The sequence below is a fragment of the Gopherus flavomarginatus genome, chromosome 7 (genome assembly GCF_025201925.1).
Source record: "Gopherus flavomarginatus isolate rGopFla2 chromosome 7, rGopFla2.mat.asm, whole genome shotgun sequence".
Lineage (NCBI taxonomy): Eukaryota > Metazoa > Chordata > Testudines > Testudinidae > Gopherus > Gopherus flavomarginatus.
Window position 1 is genome coordinate 102,546,138 of NC_066623.1, and position 18,356 is coordinate 102,564,493.

The window sequence follows — 18,356 nt, forward strand, 5'->3', positions numbered from 1 at the left end:
TTGAAACAGAGGGCCAGATCGGGATGTCATTGATGTCAATGGCCAAGCCTTCATCAAGATTTTGCCCTCAGCTAGTAGCATTTGAAAGGAAAGAGAAAGATGTTAATACAGTACATACATTATTTCGGAAGTTAACAGAGCAGCTTATGGGTTTCCTGCAGCTCATGAAGTTCTACTCAATAAAAGATATTTGTAATAAATTAAAAATAATTAGTTAATATTTGTAATTGCTTTGAAGATTAGAAGTACCATGAAAATACTAAATATTGTGTTTGCAGTATGGCCCATGGTTGCCCTTACCTTGAGTACGAAGGCACAGTCTACATGGGTCCCAATATCTGGTGATCCAACTGGATCCAAGGGGAAATTTAAATAAGACTCTTTGTCACTGAGACACTTGCCATCAGTTTTGTAATTTATGGCTGTGCTTATTACATAAATCTCTAGAATTCTTTGTGCCAAAATTACCTTTACCTCTAAAATTCATTATATACCAGAAGACCCAGGTGACCTGTGTCTGATTTAGGCACACAAGCACACATTTTTTAGTGGTAGAACTTGCCTCTATTAATTTGCTGAAGGCTAAAACATAAAGAACATAAGGAACTCGGAAAGACTTCGCTCCTGAAAGCCCTTTTGGGAATTGAGTTTTCCCTTTCCTTTTCAGTCTATAGAAACAGAACACTTTTCCTTTGCAGCAGGAATGGACAGCAATCAAAGGCAATCTCTTTCCAAATGCATATCATTTTTCTGTCAAGAGCAGATGTAGCACACATGGGATTTGTAGTCTCTGTGGCCTCTATCTCCATATTAGAGTTAAGAGCAGCTGTCATGCTCTTGGTTTCATTCTTACAACTCTTGCTCTCTTAGTAAGCTGACCGTAGTGCCATAGTTAGGCAAACTTTGGATGCACCTCATACTGTATATGTGATGTGTACCAGGTCTCCATAGACTGGATTTGAGGGGTTAAGACTTGGAGCTCTGTATCCATCTCAGTTTAGACTTCCCCAAACAAACAAGAGTCTTCCTTCACCCTTTTCGCCTCTATGTTTTCCTTCCCAAGAATGTTGGAACACTCTGGACTTACAGGTGATAGACTGACAATGAGGGTACATCTACACTACAGGATTATTCCGATTTTACATAAACCGGTTTTGTAAAACAGATTGTATAAAGTCGAATGCACGTGGCCACACAAAGCACAATAATTCGGTGGTGTGCATCCATGTACCGAGGCTAGCATCGATTTCTGGAGCATTGCACTGTGGGTAGCTATCCCGTAGCTATCCCATAGCTCCCACAGTCACCCCCGCCCCTTGGAATTCTGGGTTGAGATCTCAATGCATGATGGTGCAAAAACAGTGTCGCGTGTGATTCTGGGTAAATGTCGTCACTCATTCCTTCCTCCGTGAAAGCAACGGCAGACAATCATCTCGCGCCCTTTTTCCTTGGATTGCCCTGGCAGACGCCATAGCATGGCAACTATGGAGCCCATTTTGCCTTTTGTCACTGTCACCGTATGTGTACTGGATGCCACTGACAGAGGCAGTACTGCAGCGCTACACAGCAGCATTCATTTGCCTTTGCAAGGTAGCAAAGACGGTTACCAGTCGTTCTGTACCGTCTGCTGTGCCATTGTAAATTGGCAATGATATGACGGTTATCAGTCATTCTGACCGTCTGCTGCTGTCATGGTGCTTCTGGCTGACCTTCGCTGAGTTCGGCTGGGGGCGCAAAGACAAAAATGGGAATGACCTCCCAGGTCATTTCCTCCTCCTCTAAAAATAGAGTCAGTCCTGCTTAGAATATGGTGCAAGTGTACTAGAGAACCAGTGTATCAGAGAACCAGAGAGCACAGCCGCTCTGTGTCAGATCCCACAGAAATGATGAGCTGCATGCCATTCTAGGGTGTGTCCATGCAACAACTCCACCCATTGCTTCCCTCCTCCCCCAACCCTTCTGGGCTACCATTGCAGGGTCCCCCCATTTGTGTGATGAAGTAATAAAGAATGCAGGAATAAGCAACACTGACTTTTTAGTGAGATAAAATGAAGGGGAGGCAGCCTCCAACTGCTATGATAGTCCAGGCAGGACATTAAACGGTGGAGAGGAGAGGCGCGCAGCATCCCGCTGCTATAATAGTCCAGGCAGTACCGAATCTTTTCATTAGACATAAAGTGGGAGGGCTGATGGAGTTCAGCCCCTAGTTGCTGTGATGAGGATGGTCACCAGCCGTTCTGTACCATCTACTGGGAATAACCGGGAGTCATTCCTATTTTTACCCAGGCGCCCCCGGCCGACCTCACCTGAGGCCAGCCAGGAGCACTCACGGGCTGATGACGAGGACGGTTACCAGTCCTACTGCACTATACCATCTGCCACCGGGGAAGGGAGGGGAGAGGATGCTGCTGTTCATTGCCCCAGCACCGTGTCTACCAGCAGCATGCAGTAGACATACGGTGACATTGAAAAAAGTCAACAAACGATTTTTTTCCCTTTTCTTTCACGGGGCGGGGAAGGGGAGTAAATTGACGAGATATACCCTGAACCACCCCGGACAACGTGTTTGACCCTACAGGCATTGGGAGCTCAGCCAAGAATGCAAATGATTTTCAGAGACTGCGGGGACTGTGGAATAGCTGGAGTCCTCAGTCCCCCCTCCCTTCCTCCATGAGCGTCCATTTGATTCTTTGGCTTTCCGTTACGCTTGTCACACAGCACTGTGCTGTGGACCCTGCATCATAGCCTGGAGATTTTTTTCAAATGCTTTGTCATTTCGTCTTCTGTAATGGAGCTCTGATAGAACAGATTTGTCTCCCCATGCAGCGATCAGATCCAGTATCTCCCATACGATTCATGCTGGAGCTCTTTTTGGATTTGGGACTGCATCGCCACCCGTGCTGATCAGAGCTCCACGCTGGGCAAACAGGAAATGCAATTCAAAAGTTCGCGGGGCTTTTCCTGTCTACCTGGCCAGTGCATCCGAGTTCAGATTGCTTTCCAGAGCGGTCACAGTGGTGCACTGTGGGATACCGCCCAGAGGCCAATACTGTCGATTTGCGGCCACACTAACCCTAATCCGATATGGTAATACCGATTTCAGCACTACTCCTCTCGTCAGGGAGGACTACAGAAACCGGTTTAAAGAGCCCTTTATATCAATATAAAAGGCCTCATTGTGTGAACGGGTGCAGTGTTAAATTGGTTTAACACTGCTAAAATCGGTGTAAACACATAGTGTAGACCAGGCCTTAGATGCAGCAGAAGTTGGATCACATGAGGAAATAGATGCCCCTAAAAGGAGGGAGAGAGATGAGACCTAATCCACTGACAAGTCCAAACTTGCTATGTCTCCTAGTATCCAGAAGCCTCTTTCTGCCCACAGAAAAACCTAATAAATAAGCAGGTTCCCAGGTGCTAGCTACCAGGGAAGTAGCCCATATACCAAGGATTGATATAAAAGTTACTTTGGTTGGCAAATAGACTTTACCTTAAACCAGTAGATCTTACCTTAGCAAGCATGGTCCTCAAAGTGCTCACTCAATAAGTTGAGTTCTTTGACTCTCTGTAACAAAGAGGTTGGTATTTTCTTTTGAAGTGTTTTATTTTTGTCGATTTTACAGAATGGCAGGGTTAAAAGAGGAGTGTTTTTTTAAACATACACCTACTAGTTTGAAAATTCATGTATTAGTGTAAGTCAAGATAAGACATACTAATTGAGGAGCAATCCGATAAATCAAAATCAGCTTTTTTGCCTCCATTTTATCTGGAATAGAATAAAAATTATAAATCTTGGCAGAATCTTCAGTGGGAGGAAACATAAAGGGCTAGGATTTATAAAATGCCACCTATCTTCTCAATTTGAATATATGACAAATTGAGAAACTGAAAACTTAACCTTGTTCAAGTCATTTTGATTTTTGGAAGAAGTAAGAGAAAAATCACAAATGATTACTATTTATAAAAGAAGCATTTACTGTTGGCTCTAATTTTCAAAGTAATAAGTGCAATTTCTTTACAAACTGTGCATTAAGACAGATTTATTATTACTTCTAGCATTTCTGTTTGGAGAGACACAGCACATGTACATTGGCCATTCACAGTCAGTTTGATTTAGTGGTTTCCCCTTTCTTGCTGTCGCCATTGTCTACACCCATAGCTTATGTACACTTCCCTCCCAGGGATGGTTTTCCAGTGTGAGCTATGTTTAGTTTCTCAAAGGTGCTATAATCGGTGCAGTCAGTTTATATCGTATTGTGAGAGCAGAAACTGAGTTGGAAGTCTTTCAATAACCATTCTGTAATGCAGTTGTTACAATATGATGATTAGGGTACAAAACAGATGTTAGTAGTACTTTGGACAATCGTTCTAATTTTTTTTTAATGGCATATGAATTTCTGTTCACAGTCCAAGTGGTTGAGATTTTTTTATCTTAAAAACTTGACTGAGATAGTGTATAATTGGATTACATCTATTTTGAACATTTGTCAGTATTTCCTTTTGATTAAGCATTGTACCATAAGGAAATTATAATCATCATTGACAAAGTTAGCACATATGTCATACAAGATAAAATTACTGCCACACAATGGAAGAGGGAAAGATTTCAAAGTCCGGTTTACCCTGAAAATGTAGATTACTGGGAAGATTTCACTTGCCTTATTTTAGGAAGGTCTTTAGCTAAACCGGGGCTCAGGCCAGAAACTCTGTTTCTGGTCTCAGATCCCGATTTCCAGGAACCTGAAAATGAGGGTGTTTAGATCAGCCCATTATAAATCCAAATTGTGGATCGTTGACAAATTGTGAACAAAGGTTCACATCCCCCAGTTTGAGAGTATTCAGATGTAGTTTTATTTTTGGCACATCTTTAGTTTTATATCTAAAATGGTGTTTAATGTTTCTTATGGAAAACATTCACTGGAAACAGTGACACGACCTTAGTAGCAATGGCATGAACTAACTGCTATCAGGCGCCGCTGTAGGCATAGGCAAATTAGTCAGTTGCCTAAGGCAACAGGTTCATGGCAAGCTGAGGTGTGATCTGCATTCGCTAGCCTATGATGGCATGTACCAACTGTCCACATGCACCCTAACGTGCATTAACAGTTTCTTAATCTAGTCCTCTTTGAAAAAGGGCGAGATCAAAGCTCATTAATAAACTATGTACGTCAGAAACGTGCAGCTGGTGTGCACCCTGATGGCCCAACCGCCAGTGACCTGTCCCTGGAAGAGCCTGAGAACGAGGCATCCCTGGGGTGGGCAACCAGGTAGGTGCCACCTCCTGTCCCACATCTGGCCCCTGGCCTAGTCCTTCGGACCCTCACCTATCCGTGTGCCCCACTCCAATTCCATCAGCCCTTGCCCCGCCATAGTCCTGCCCTCATCTTCCCCATGTGCCCTAATGTTCCCACCGTAGCCTTTCTGCCTCCACCCATTTCTCCTGTGTTTTAGCCTACCTCCCGTTTCATCTTCCCCTTCCCCAATCCTCCTATCCCTCAGGGTCCTGCCCACCATGCCACTGGCCCCCTTCTCGAGTGTCCTGCCCCGTGTTTCCTATCCCCCACCCTATCTTTCCCATTATCTGCTCCCTGCCCTTTTTTTTAACCCCCACGCATTCATCTGCTCCCATATCCTCATCCTCCTACCCCTTCTGTCCAGACTCCAGTCTGTGTCCTGGTCTCCATCCCCACCCCATGTACAGACTCCGGTCCCTCTTTATTATTCTCCCATTGTTCCACCCATGTATTGCATGCCCCTCTTCCCCCAGCCTTATGTCAGGGACCCTCCGACCTGATGCATCTTCCTGTGCACGCTAGGGTGCACTTTGGTTTGACACCCAGAGGGGTTCACGTGGGATGGCGGGGTATGTGGAGCCCTATGCCATGAGCCCCAGCACATGGTCCTCATGGAGATAGATCCCTGGTGTGAGGCTGGGCAGGGCTGCTGGCCTCTTAGGGTGGAGGACCCCAGTGGAAGTCTTCCTGGAGAAGCTTGTTTACAAAAGAGCACACTGCTATATATACTATTCTCTCATCCCAAAAGGGGAACTGACCTAGGTGGCAGGGTCAGAATATCACAGGGAGTCACTCCTGTCTGCATGGGCATCCCCTTTGAAATGTGGGTGCAGTTTTACAGGAGTCACTTAGGTTCCTTAAACCTTTTTACCAGATCCCAAGAAGATAGGGGAGGGCACTTCCCGCCCAGCCAGGTTTAGCACCACAGTTCAGTCCACGTGGACCAGACTTTCTCGGGGGGGGGGCCTTACTCCTGCTGGAAGCTTCACCTCCTGACCACTGGGCCCTACCTGGCCCCTAAGTAAAGGAACTATTAACGCGCACAGGGTTCGTGCTGTATGGTAGGAGAGAGAGGACACGCTAATGTTCTGCCTAGGGTGGCAGATTGCCTGAGCAGCCTCTGACTGCTATATTTGTTATCTACCGAGAGCCCCATCCTGCATATCTTTACTCATATGAGTAATCCCCTTGGTGTCAATGGGACAGCACAATTAAGTTTGCAAGATCAGACCCTGAATGTGTCCATAAGCCATAAATTCCCCATCTCCAAGATTCATTCTCAAAATCCTGTAACCGTTAGCATATCTCTGTTTAGTAATCTTTCTCTGTTTCCCTGTTCATGTCGAGTATATGTTCTGGAGATGTGTGATAAAGTTTTGGATAGAAAAAGCATCATTATAAATGATGCTGTTTTCTTATCTCACTGTTCAGAAACCTGCTTTACTGGACAATGTTAGTTATTGAGGTCAAAGAAAGAGCTCTTAGAAATTTGTTCAATTACAAGGTTATTTCACAAGATACTTTTCCTGACTTTTCCAGCCTTCAAATTTATATCTGGCTATGTATAAAATTAGTTGTTGTACAGTTGAATGAATTTTAAAGTAGTGACAGTTAAAAACAAAAAAATTTTGGCCATAAAAAATAAGATAAAAATAAAGTAATTTCAGAATTTCAAATGTGTTCTAGAGAAACAATTAATACAAAACCGAAAAACACTGGCATTCCTTTTAGAGGATTTAAAGTAAAGTTTTGAGTATATGGATCTGTTATTTTCTAAGAAACACAGTTTTTACTTTCAGAGATAAGTACCGTTACAAAGCAATATTATCACTGATATTGCCTGAAGACCCTAATCAGACCTGAATAGTGCCAGGCCCATAGAAAGTCATAGCTCCTGTCCTGTAGAGTTTACTATCTAATTTAGAGTTTATAATCCATGTCAGATGCCCTCTATTCTGGGATAACCTACTTACCCCAGAACACAAGATTGAAAGATTATGTTCACACTGTAGATTTTGACATTTCAATATGTTTGAGCTCTTTGCTTATATTTATTGTTTGCTAAAGCTAGATCTTTCCTCAGATTACCCAGACCTTGTAAAAATTATTTTCATTCTAAAACATTTCCCCACTTCTGCCCTTGTCTAGTCACGTGCCTCACCTTGAATATGCTGTGAAGTAAACACATGCATTGAATAGTGCACCAAGAGGCACTAAAATAAGTGTGTTGATAAATATAAATGTCATGGTAATTCCCTGTCACAGGATTGTAATCAAAGGTCTGTCAACATTTTTATACCTGCTCTTTACATTCACAGATCCTTAACTACAGCAGACTAATAAGCACCACTGATAATCGACATAGACACTAGGAGTCATATTCACTGATGGTTCTCTAATCTGGCTTCTCTAGATAAATTGGGTTACAGCTCCTCTCTCTCAGCTTTAGTCCTATGATTTTCTAATGATACTTACTAAAGATTTCAGAAGGTTGCTGTAAAGATTCATCTCTTCCTTGCACCAAATGTGTCTGAGCACTCGTTCTTTGAAACCTGTCTTGAGGTTACCTGGGAGTAGTGTTGGACAAATATTGCAAAAGATGTACCCTTAAAATCTGCAAATGAATTTCCTTCAGCTATGCTTGTGCCCTCATTTGTGTTCGCTTTCTATAAACCTCCAAGCAAGTGCGATTTACCTCACAGAATTGTAATTTTAACTTCACCAAATCAGATATTTTTCTGCCCAAAGTGCTATATTTAACACAATAGAGGAACAGTGAGGCAGGCAAAGATCTGACTGCATCCTCCATAATTAGGACTGCACGGCACTAGCATTAAGATGGTGGTGTCATATTGTGCTCTTTGTCACCAAGTTTTATTTCCTAGCTTAGTGCTTTCAGTGACTTTCAATTTAGACATTCAGCATGGGGATACTGCTCATACACCTTCAAGTGTGTCTCAGCAGCACTCCCTTTGATCAGTCTCTGTGCCTTCATTGCTTGTAGAACATGTACAGCAGGGAACCAACAGGGAAACAGAGAGCACAGAAACTGATCTGGTGATGTGGAAATATCCTGAAAGGAAGGAAGGGCTGATTTTGGACTTATATTTACACTGCATTTCACTGTCACTGGGCTTGCCTAGCTTTGTTCTTTAACATGGAATTTTGCAGGATGTGTGCCCAAAAGAGAGATTAGTTCCCCTTGATACAATGGGCCTGATTCCAATTTCATGCTATTTCCGTTGACATTGGTACAGATGAGATGAGAATCAGTTCCATTGACTTTTTCATTTTTAATTGAATGGCTAAGTTGTTCATGCTTTAAAAAATTCTCCCCGTATAGTAACTGTTTCTGATTAACATAGTTTGCCAACCATACCTCTTTAACATCCTAACGGCAACATATAACAGATGACCATTATAGATCATGCCATGTCCTTTAGTGGTGATCGTGACAAAAGTTAATAATAAAGTATTATATGATGGGGTGATTCTGTGGATCACTATCACTTTTCTTTGTTTTTAAACTGGACAATAAGAGTGCTAGATAAATTGGAGGGTATGACATTGGATGATCTAGAGTTAAGCTCCGTAGTTCATGCAAGTGACGTCGTACATCTGGCAGACAGTGTTTGAATTAATGTTTATACACCTTGCAACCTCGGAAAATTGAACTTATACCACTTTATCCTTAGAGTTTATTGTATCTTGGAAAAGAGACAATAGATAACGTGCTGAAATGCAGCAGCAGCAGCAGTGAAGTAGTAGAAGTAGAAGAGTCTTATTTACCTAGGAAGCTTGATTAGTGGCAACAGTTCCATCACCTATGTCTCCTGGGACCGACTGCGACAGCCAATTGCACCAGTCAATGGGGCCCAGAATGGTCTCCCCAATTTGCCCTACCCAAGGGATGGCTCTGCCATCAAGGATGAGGTTAAAAGGAGGTGTGCCTTAGCTACAGCTGCTGCACAGAAACTGAAGAAATTATGGACTGATAAGAACATGTTCGGTACCAAAGTGAAAATGTATCAAACCAGGGTATTAACACTCTGTGGGCTGGAAGCAGCTGCATTAAATGAAAGTGACATCAGAAGGCTGGAGGCAGTAGCGATGAGAGTTCTTCAAAAGATGGCAGCTGTCAAGTGAAATGATTTTGAAACAAATGAAGCTAGAAGGAGAATATCAAGTGAAATCAGGGTAGAGGATTGGCTACAATCAGACAGATTATAATGGTAGAGATACCGTAGAAGATGATAGGATGCCAAAGAAAATAAAGCAAACACAACCAAGGTTCGTTTGACCTAGAGGCTGATCACTGATTATATTATAGGACATTGTATGCCAGGACATGACCCGGCTGGGCTTACTGGAGGAACTAGCCATGGACAGGAGTGAAGGGCGATCCTGTAGTGCTCCCTTTGTTTGTACAGATGCTCCAGGATTAAATGATGAAGATGTCTGAGGCATTGTAATGTCTATGCATTCAGATAATTTTAAAGGCAGATTCACAAACGTCCATCCAGTTTCTGCATTATGGAAGCTAGATGGAATTTTCGCTGCATTAGCCTCTGAAAAAACTCCAATACAAAGAAACATAAAATTAGACATAGAGAGAGCTCTCCCAGTGACAAAATAAAACCACCCACACCAAGAGGCGATAACTTAGTCGTCGGAAGAGGGGCTCCTACCTTCTAAGCACTGTCCACACCAGTGCTTTTCATCGTTAAAACTTTTGTCATTTGGGCAGTGTTTTTTTCACACCCCTGAGCGACAAAAGTTTTAACGATGAAAGTGCAGTGTAGAGACGGCCTAACTGTTTATAGCCCTTTGGTCTGTTCATTCGCACCATGGGCCAAACAAGTCTTGCAGCTTCCTTGGGGACAGGATGCAGGATCCTCAAAGCTAATAGCTTTCCAATTGTCTTTTCACGTATATGCTAGGCTGTTCTTTCTTACCTTTCTCGTCTTCCTCATAAGAACCGCCAGTGAATTAAAGCAGTATAGGTGCATAATAAACATTCCACTAACCCAGTGTAGGTATATAGTCCATCTCAACAGGTAGGTCTCATGCAGTATTCATAAATTAAGGCAGATCCACACCTATTACACATTGCATGGTAAATGGTATTAGTGTATAATTTCATGTGTTACACATATTTTATTGCATTACTATTTAGTGATGAAGCCATTGGAGACTTGTGCAGGTCATCCCAAGTGCCAATACACCTGTAACACCACACTATTACGAATAGACGTGACGCCTCAATTTTTTATCATATATGATTACACATGCATGAACTTCAGGGCTTGGAAAGTATCACCCCAATGCAGCATTCAACATTGTAGGTATAAATAAAGGACTTGATTCTCAAGCCTGGTTATAGCTCCAGTACTGTTAACCCCTAGAGTTCAAAAACCATGAGTGGCTTAAAAATAATTGTGTTTTTAAAAAGAATCAATTTTGGGTTAGTTTTATTTGTCTCTGGTTTAGGGGGGAGATTGAATCTTTAGGGTACCTGATTCATTTCATGTTTCCAGACTTTTCTCTGCAACCACACAGGCTTGTAACTTAGCTATTATTACCGTAAAAAAAATTGAGATTCTCACATCACTACATGATTCTAGCAGCTGGGACCTTAAGAAAGCCACCAAATGTCATGGTATTCACAATACAGTCACAAGAAGGTCAGACTAGATGATCATAACAATCCCTTCTGACCTTAAAGTCAATGATTAAAGTCAATGACGAACTGACACTGTGGCTCCTTTATGCCATACGGGTGCCGTAAATATGCTATTGTCCAGCCAAGAATTCCCCTGGCATCGGGAAATACTCTTATGGTGCTTGTGCTGCGTCCTGGCCCTTCACCTGTTTTCCATTCCCAGCTTAGGGGGAGGGAAGATGTCAGAGCTCTGCTCCACTGGCATATAGACTATTAAGGGGACTGTAACTCTAAATGGAATTAGAGCTGAGGCTGAGGTTAGCCCTGAGACACTCAGACAGCCAGAATCAGCTCCATTACACGCTCTCCCCCTCCCACCTCCTTCCTATGCTGAACAGAAATCTGGTGCAGGCCAGAATCTGCCACGGTATATACCAAAACATTGGACCTAGTTTGTTTGTTGGCATTTAAACTCTGTCATATGTGCGCGTGCGCACAGTCTCATAAACATACACCAGTGTAGCAACAGTATATAAATCTACAACTAAAAAGAGGCTGTTCTATAGTAGTGGTAAGAATTATTGTATTTTAAATTTTCTTTGTATTCCAGTGGCTGCATAAAGTGAAAGTGAACTCTCCAGGGTGTTGTTAGCATAGTACTTAAAGAAGAAGGACATTCATTTTTCTAGAGTGTGAATATCAACCCCTGTTAGTACATATTAAATATAAATTTCAATGGCAAGCAAGCTGGGTCAACTCTCAAAGCCATGAATAATGTGGTGACATTTAGGGCACGTCTACGCTACGGGATTATTCCGATTTTACATAAACCGGTTTTATAAAACAGATTGTATAAAGTTGAGTGCACGCAGCCACACTAAGCACATTAATTTGGCGGTGTGCATCCATGCTCCGAGGCTAGCATCGATTTCCGGAGCGGTGCACTGTGGGTAGCTATTCCATAGCTATCCCATAGTTCCCGCAGTCTGCCCCGCCCCTTAGAATTCTGGGTTGAGAGCCCAGTGGCTGATGGAGCAAAAATCATTGTCGCGGGTGGTTCTGGGTGAATGTCGTCAGTCATTCCTTCCTCCGGGAAAGCAATGGCAGACAATCATTTCGCGCCCTTTTTCCCTGGATTGCCCTGGCAGACGCCATAGCACGGCAACCATGGAGCCCGTTCAGCTTTTTTTTTTTTTACAGTCACCGTATGTGTACTGGATGCCGCGGACAGAGGCGATACTCCAGCGCTACACAGCAGCATTCATTTGCTTTTGCATGATAACAGAGATGGTTACCAGTCGTTCTTACCGTCTGCTGCCAGTGTAATTTGGCAATGAGATGACGGTTATCTGTCCTTCTGTGCTGTCTGCTGCTATCATGGATGCCCCTGGCTGACATCGGCCAGGGGCGCAAAAGCAAAACTGGGAATGAGTCCCCGAGTCAATCCCTCCTTTATGGTTTCTAAAAATAGAGTCAGTCCTACCTAGAATATGGGGCAAATGTACTAGAGAAGCAGTGTATCAGAGGGTACAGCTGCTCTGTGTCAGATCTCACAGAAATGATGAGCTACATGCCATTCATGGGGGGTGCCCCTGCAACAACCCCACCCGTTGCTTCCCTTCTCCCCAAACCTTCCTGGGCTACCGTGGCAGTGTCCCCTCATTTGTGTCATGAAGTAATAAAGAATGCAGGAATAAGAAACACTGAGTTTTTAGTGACATAAAATGAGGGGGAGGCAGCCTCCCGGTGCTATGATAGTCCAGGCAGGACATTAAGCAGTGTGGGGGAGAGGAGCCCAGCATCCCACTGCTTTGATAGTCCAGGCAGTACAAAATATTTTCTTTTCACGTGAAAGGGAGGGGGCTGATTGAAGCTCAGCCCCCAGTTGCTATGATGAAGATGGTTACCAGCCATTCTGTACCATCTACTGGGAATGACCAGGAGTCATTCCTATTTTCACCCAAGCGCCCCCGGCCAGCCTCACCTGAAGCCAGCCAGGAGCACTCACGGGTTGTTAAGAAGGACAGTTACCAGTCCTACTGCACCATCTGCCACCGGGGAGGGGAGAGGAGCAGATACTTCTCTTCACTGCTGCAGCATCGCATCTACCAGCAGCATTCAGTAGACATAGGCTGACATTGAAAGAAGTCAAGAAACTATTTCCTTCCCTTTTCTTTCACATGTGGGGGGGGGGCGGTAAATTGACGAGCTATTCCCTGAACCACGCCGGACAATGTGTTTGAACCTACAGGCATTGGGAGCTCAGCTAAGAATGCAAATACTTTTCGGAGACTGCTGGTGACTATGGGATAGCTGGAGTCCTCAGTACCCCCTCCCTCCCTCCATGTGCATCCATTTGAGTCTCTGGCTTCCCGTTATGCTTGTCACGCAGCACTGTGTAGCCTGGAGATTTTATTTTCAAATGCTTTGGCATTTCGTCTTCTGTAACAGAGCTTTGATAGAACAGATTTGTCTCCCCATACAGCAGTCAGATTCAGTATCTCCCGTACGGTCCATGCTGGAGCTCTTTTTGGATTTGGGACTGCATTGCCACCCGTGCTGATCAGAGCTCCACGCTGGGCAAACAGGAAATGAAAATAAAAATTTTGCAGGGCTTTTCCTGTTTACCTGGCCGCTGCATCCGAGCTGAGATTTCTGTCCAGAGCTGTCACAGTGGTGCACTGTGGGATACTGCCCGGAGGCCAATACCGTCGATTTGCGGCCACACTAACCCTAATCCGATATGGTAATACCGATTTTAGCGCTACTCCTCTCGTCGGGGAGGAGTACAGAAACCGATTTAAAGAGCCCTTTATATCAATATAAAGGGCCTCGTAGTGTGGACGGGTACAGCGTTAAATCGGTTTAACGCTGCTAAAATCGGTTTAAACGCATAGTATAGACCAGGCCTTAGTTTAACTGCTTACGTGGCATTTCTGGGCTTGCCAAGTTGTTTTTTAAATACATCGCTACCCTTCTATAACGCGACCCAATATAAAACGGGTTCGCGTATAGCGCGGTAGCAGCAGGGCTTCAGTGGTGCTTTAAAGGGTCCAGGGTTCCGGCTGCTGCAGGGAGCCCTGGCCCTTTAAATCACCGCTGGCACCCTGCTGCTCCTACCCCTGTATAACAGGGTTTCAGCTATAATGTGGTAGGGATTTTTGGCTCCCCACAACCACATTATAGCAGCGTAGAGGTGTATTTGTGATGTGACTACTCATTCTACATGAAAAATGGATTTTTCTGATAATACAAGAAGTGGAGGAAGAAACTGATTTTAGCCGTTTAAAATGCTAAATATTGAGGTTCACTGATGCATCCTATTTGTGTGTTTTTTGTTTTGCTCAGAATACAAGAAAAACTCTGTGGTGACCCATAGGTTAATTAACATGGGCTTTCTTTAATGTCAGATCTCTTCAGGTTTAACCTGCTTCATTTTTAATGCACTTTCTAAATTCATAAGCCACTCCCAACTACAGGATGTTCTGATTTGAGGAGTTGTTTAGCCCATTGTGAATATGCAATAAGGTATTCAGATCTAAGCCCCACATTCAAATGAGGTTTTGGTCTCATTCCTGTTTGTAATAATAATGATAGTAGTGTTCAAATGCCAATCACTGTGCCATTGGGCCAGTTACTGTACAAACAAAAGGAAAAAAGTCTGCCTCAAGGAGTCAGAAAAGAAAGCTGGAGAAGGGGTAATGATACAAAATAGCCAGGGTTATTTTAGGCACATGTCTTGATAGTTCCATTTGTATTTTCTAACAGGTAAATAAAATAATTGTTTCAGACTAGTTCTTTGTGGGAAGATCTCTGTGTAGAATAGCTTAAAGGGAATTTTTAAAAAATAGAGAGTAAAACTTAAAAACAAAGGAGTTATTAGGTACTGTATATAATAGTCACCACTTTAGATTCTTGACTGATTGACTAGAATCTATCAGAGGTAAACACCTAGAAAGAATCTTTCAAATTGCATTTCTGTCAAGAATAAACACCTAAGGCACAGAGGGAATTCAGAATTAACTCAGCTTCAAATCAAATGGAATAAAATAAGCCTAAGGGAATCAATACATGTTTTGATTATCTGAGGAAGCCTACTTTATATAAAATACTAACAAAGAGAGGATAATTATACTCAAACATTTCTTAAATAACCCACCAACTGTGTCAATTACTCTCAAACTTACCCCATACCTCATTTATTGCTATACCATTTTCTTACAAAAAACATTTTTAACCACCATTTAAATACAGCAATCCACGGTGAACTAAGAAAGGAGCAGAGGGCAGGGGCAGCTCTAGGCACCAGCGCACCGTATTAACCACAGCTGAGTATCTGGCCTGTTATTTCTATAGCAAGGTCTGCAAGGTGTTTTACCCGCCTCTGAATACAGGGGTCCCTGCAGAGTTCTTCTGTTGTAAATCTCTATCTTTACAATAATTCAAGAAACACAACAAAGTACTTTTCCAACCCCAATTGGATCAACAGATAAAGTGTAGAAGTGACTTTCTTGTGTTTAGGTATTGAAAGCTACAGTTTGCTTAACTCTATAGTCAAAAGTCTGTAGGCTTTCCTCAAATATTTTCCAACACCTGAATAATACACCTTCCGCTCTCTTGTTTCCACTGAATCGTGAAAAATGTCACAAGAAGTTTCATTGCCAGCTGGAGTGGTTTAAAGCCTGCTTTAAGAAGCCAGATTTAAATATTTAATGTTTAAAAGACTACAGCATATGTCATATGTCTACATGGGAAGACACAGCTTTCATTATAAGGTTTCATACCACCAAGATATAAGGATTAATGCTATTTCCTCTGCCCACCTCTGTGCAGTTACAACTGACTTTTGTGTTCCTTGCTGAATAAGCTGTGGTGGTGTTTTCATGTAAGACGAGATGCATTTTCCAGTAATTAAAGGCAGCTTTTACATTATGACACGGAGAGATCCACAGACAAAGGAATTCTACAGAAAGATCAAGGAACCAAGCATCTTTCCATATTTCTCTTTTTTTTTTATACAGTCTACTGGGAGAGCGGGAGAGGACGTTTACTTTCATTGATAAGGATAAATCCTTTTGTATTGAAACGTCTAACCAAAGAAAGACTGAATAAGCCACATTCTGTCCTCAGTTACACTAATGCAACCCCAGAGAAGTTGCTATTGAACACTATCTCACGCTCTGATAGACACTAATATTTCTCCTTTTGGACGTCTCTCCTCAACAGTAAGTGATGCTGAACGTGAACTGATGGAGGATGCCGTCCAAATGTCACAGGATAATTGGCTACTTGGGGATGTGCAGTGACGTGATGGGCAAACTATTTTCTGGGACGTCCCACTGTAGCACAGTCAAGTTATTAGTAATGGTCTGTTATGTGCTGCACACGTTTCTTCCGTGCTATGGTATGGTTACTTTTCAAGTGGTTTTGCAGAGCAATCAGTGTAGATGCAGGAGTATGGCTGAGGGAAAGATCTGACTCTGAATTACCACAGCTGTATAGCCTGTAAAGAATTGGTAGAGATGGCTAGGTGAAGTGATGGTCAAAATCAAGAAAAATAATCTGTTGACTAAAGCCTGAGGTCCTCATTCACGGCCTAAGCCTTTCAGTTTTTATATCAAAAATGCTTTCTGGATTTATAGTGAGGTTCTGGGGCTAATCGCCTAAGCCTGATTTCATGTTTCCCTTAACTTCAGTGGGAATTCCTCACATACAGAATCTACAGTATTGGGCCCTGAATATACCAGATGTCATACTTTCTTCATCTGGAATTGCTTTTTGCCAGAATTTTATTATCAGAGACACAGGAGAACCACGCTTTCCAGCTATTTTTAAACTTCCAGTGAGTTGCTGACTGGTGGGTTTGTCATCAGGTAACAGGGCTGTCACTTCCTGAGCAGTCCCTCATGACCAGAATTCTCTTTGCAGCAGCTGTCCCTGTGTGCTCCCCCTTCAAGGCCCCATGCAAACTCCCCACAGCATCTTAGAAGTTCTGTTGCCTTCTACTTGGGGCCTGTTTAATGCCCAGAAACACTTCCACCAATAAAGTCAATCACTGCAGCCCAGAAGGTCCACTTATCTCTGGTTCTTCTGCCATCCACACACAGCCATAGCCTTGTGCCTTATGCAGCACATAACAGACCATTACTAATAACTTGACTGTGCTACAGTGGGACGTCCCAGAAAATAGTTTGCCCATCACGTCGCTGCTTCTCATGGCTGTCTCTCCCTGGAGTTTAGCCTTCTGGCTCTGACCTCCTTCTCTTGCCAGTGTCTGCACTATTCTGAAGGAGAAAGCAGTCTATATACTGCCCTCCTCCAGAGAGCTCCTCCTGATTGGTTGGAAAAGAAGGGAGTCCTGTCCAATCCTACACAACAGGGCTCCTGATCCTAAGCCCTTAAAGGAATAGCGTTCTGGGGTTTCCCCCACATCCAACTCCTAATTCCTCAGGACTGCTTGCTCTCTTCTCCTGTCAGCCCATTTCCTGGGCCTTTGTAATTCCAGCTTCCTGGAATGGCATCTTGTGGCCCTCTGCACTCTTAAATGAATCCCAGATTAAACTTTAATTCATTTGCTGTTATAGTTCTCGTTATGTTGCAAAAATCATTCTGGTTTGTCCCCTCCCACTTTAAAACAGTTATGTTTATCACACTGAGATTTAGTCCTCTGATGACATTTAAGTCAGGTGATCAGATATTATATTTATAGCTAACAGTGGGATTTTTAGTATATTCCATTATATATACATTTACACACAACCCTGTAGATTTAGATTTCTTGGATTCAGTAATACCAGCATTTTAAAAAATATTCTCTTGCAGATTATAGAAAGGGTATTTGTAATCCTAGATATGCATTTATTAATTTATAAATACACTTTTCAAAAGCCATAGTTTTACCTAGTTAAATAGACATTTTGCTGCATATATTATTTGCTTTTAGAGCTTTTTCTTACCCCACATGTATATTATCAAATTATTTAGCTGAGAATGCCAACTCCTTTCCCCATTAAAGCCAATAAAGATTCCCATTAACTTCTATGGACGCAGGAGTAGGCACCATAATGAATTTTTATAGTGAAATTTATTAATCCCTTAAAGAGTAGCTATTTCTAATGTCTGTACTGATGTAGCCTTATTCATGACAGAACTGGCATTTGCGCAAGAGTGCACTACAGCAAGTGTAGTGTATAGTTGCACTTGATGTTATCAGCATTCAAATGCACCATTGTTAAACATGTGATTTGTTATCTTTGAGGTGAGTACAGCAGCTTACTACAAGACTGAAAGAGTTTCCATTTCCACAGTGAAGTCAATAATTATGGAGGTTATCATTGTCATGCTCAGAACTCATGTCATTTTCATAAATCATTCATTTCATTGTCATAAATCATGCTTTA

The 18,356-nt window shown here is 42.7% G+C and overlaps 1 protein-coding gene across 10 annotated transcripts in view; it reads left to right on the top strand.

Annotated features, from left to right (window-relative positions):
- Positions 1 to 18,356, top strand: part of DAB1 (DAB adaptor protein 1) — a 718,429-nt gene that overhangs the window by 676,399 nt on the left and 23,674 nt on the right. The gene's annotated exons all lie outside the window — the stretch shown is intronic.